This window comes from Diplotaxodon limnothrissa, linkage group LG2, assembly GCF_057381915.1.
Source record: "Diplotaxodon limnothrissa isolate DT_005_m linkage group LG2, D_limnothrissa_male_GT1.1, whole genome shotgun sequence".
NCBI lineage: Eukaryota > Metazoa > Chordata > Actinopteri > Cichliformes > Cichlidae > Diplotaxodon > Diplotaxodon limnothrissa.
In genome coordinates this window covers 16,362,879-16,366,186 of record NC_140597.1, presented here as the reverse complement: position 1 = coordinate 16,366,186, position 3,308 = coordinate 16,362,879, and positions in this window count along the sequence as shown.

The window sequence follows — 3,308 nt, the reverse complement described above, 5'->3', positions numbered from 1 at the left end:
CTATTTTGCAAGACACCTACTTAATGCACTCCTCACGTTCCCTAAAATCAGTAAATAGCAACATAGACGCCACTAATGAACCATTTTATGCACCCTCTAGAGCAGGAGCTAACGCCTGGTATGAAAATGCCAGAACAGCCGCTCGTGATTTAGGAAACAGTAACTGTTATGTCTGTTCAAAGGCTAATCCAGAACAGGTAATAGTAGGATACCCCATATCCGGTTTCCCCTTCACTGAGGGACTAGAGGAAATCGGCGGAGATAATGCTCTCCTTAAAGACGCTTTACAGTTGACTCTGAGCCCTCTCGACTGCCTACTTAGACACACACACACACCAACTAACCCTGAGACTCCATTAGGCGAATTATTGAAGTTATCTAATGACACCGCAGGGACCTGCGCCCCAATGAAACGCCCTAAGAATAGGTTAAAACCCTCACTGCCCTTAGGACAGATCCCTCTCCATTTTAATACTAGTATGATATGTCTGCGCAGACTAAAGTTAACTGGCCCAGACACACACATAGATTATACAAAGGATAACTATACATTCTTCTCTGACTCCCCAGGTGCACGCTGTAATGAGACATGGCTAGCTGTCTCTGTGGCTGAAGTTGTATCATATCTGGAGGAACACACACACAGTTCAAGTTCGAGCAGAGACTCGATCATTGTTCCCCCAGACGGTGTCTTAAATGATACTGACTGGGGGGAGTTAGTTAAATCACACATGGTCACGCGCCTGACCAGACCAATCCCACATGCTTATTGGATGTGCAATAATACTCTTAGATTAGCTTTACCTGTTAATTGGACCGGTACCTGTGGTCTAGTAACCGTTGATGTATGCTGTACTTTCATTCCCAATAATACCGCCCCTAACGGTTCATTCACACAAGCTATGAATAAACTTGAAGCATTGAAGATAGAACTAATTGCCAATACAGGTCACGGTCAGTGGCTACATAAGTGGCTACAGGACACGTTTGGGAGATGGAAGGAACTAATTGTAGCCTTTGTAACCGTTGCAGCATGTTTTTGATGATTATTGTCTGTTGTGTGGTACCCTGTGTACGTTCAATGATAACCCGTATAGCTACTAGTACAGCTACTTCAATGTATTTGCAATTGGCACAAATTGACCCAGATTATGTGTCAGATGTTACCAATGATGTTCCTGATGTGTATATTGAACATTAGGTTGTGAACTATTACATTTTATGATTTGCTTTTTATATTATGTTATTACATTTGTGATTTTTCCTTTCTATTTGAGTTATTATTTTTAAAAATAATAAAAGAGGGGAACTGTTAGGTATTTTAGTACCATGGTAGCATTTACTGGATATTGTTTTATAGTGACATTATGCAGGAAAACTCTGTTACTCAATAAGGCCCATCTACTAGTTGTTTTTCTCTTTCTCTGTGACCCAAGAATTAAGGTGTAAGACTCACAAGCTGGTACCAGAAGGTCGAAAACACCACAGAGATGAGACCACTTCCTTACTCCCATCCTCCCTTCCTTATCTCTTAGAAGGAGGCTCGTTAAAGGCCAGGTGGTTTGTTTCAGAATTCACTAATGAAAGAACTCTGTATTCTGTGTATTTTGCTGGGATGATCATAAATTGTAGCTGAGCTGATAAACTACACACAGGATACTTCTTTGCTCACAAGGCAGGAAGACGTTTCCTTATTTGGTCTGTACTGGTTTGAACTGAGAACTTGCTGACACACGAACCTTTTTTTCCTCTATATAAACTGCTGTGTATCAAATAAACCTTTGAGTCGATTGGGAAGGCAACCTAAAGCAGTCTCTGTTTTCTTGTTCTCCCAAGCTGCTCCCGAGCTCGTACTAACACGCTGAATGGCATACCTGAGTGTTACTTTAAATAATTAGGAATCTTAGAAGGAAAGGACAGAACTCTGCTTATCGCTCACGCCACGGAGGAAACCCGGGACGGCAATTTCCTTCAGGTACAGTTCAGGGGAACCCAGCCAGCATCACGCCTCGTCAGCTGGGGGTCCTGGAGGACCCATCCAGCACATTGTTGTGTCCACTGACGGCTCTGGGGAGCCCATTCAGCCACCACCTGCATCACCACCTGCAACTTCCACACCGTCGCCTGCAGCGTCTGGTCCCACAGCTGCCACGCTGCCGTCTGGTCCCACCCCCTCTGGTCCCACCCTGTCTGGTCCTGGGGTTGCTACACCGCCGTCAGATCCAACTCGGCCTGTACCACCTCGCCTTCGCCGGCCGCTCTCCATGCCCCTACCTGGACGTCATTATCGTTAAGGGCGGCTTCCTGAACGAGTTTGTCGCCGCCGCTGGCTTTGTGGCCAGCCCCCAGACCTGCTCTGTCGCCGCCACTGCCTTCCGCATGGCCGGCCTCCGGACCTGTTCTGTCGCCACCGCTGGCTTTGCGGTTGGCCTCCTGACCTGCTCTGTTGCCGCCACTGCCTTCCGCGTGGCCGGCCTGCTGATTTGCTTCGCCGGCCGGCCCCCTGAACTGTTTTGGCTCTTGTGCTGTCGCCCTGCTGTCATGTTAGATCTAGTTTGGTTTTGTTTTGATCTGTTTTCCTGTGTTTCTGAACTTATGCTCCTTATCTTTTGGTTGTTTTGAAATTTAAATGCCAGTCCTTACTTTCAAAATTCTTTTCCATGGTTTCTACCTTATAGCAATACATATTATTTAGCGGATGAATGCATCAAAATACTCCAAAAGGCAGCAACAGCACAAACATCGTGGACCCAGATAAAACTGAGGTTATTGTACTCATCTCTAAAAATCATAGAAATATGTTATCTCTAAAATTAGAAATATTCTGTCTTAAAGCTGAAAGACTAGTTCATATATTATTACTTCTAGGCTGGATTACTGTAATTCATTATTATCAGGATGTCCTTAAAACTCCCTGAAAAGCCTTCAGTTAATCCAAAATACTGCAGCAAGAGTACGAATAAGAATAAGAATAACCTTATACCCACATAGCACGCAGGTCTGACCCAGATCTGGTGTCAAGCCAGCACTGCTGGCTGACTTCTGGCATGGTAAGTGGTACATCATCCAGATATGGGCCAGGCCTGGCACAGATGGCACTGTTTATGTGATGGCATGCCATATCTGGCTCAATTGTGGTTTGGTTTATGTGGCCCAGGCTCATAGAAAACGGGTCTGGCCCGGATCTGGCATTGAGCTGGCACTTCTGACTGACTGGTGTCATGGCAGGGTTTATGTCAACCAGATGTGGGCCAGGACTGGCAATGATGGTACTATTTATGTTGCTATTTTGTTGCTATATTTGTTTT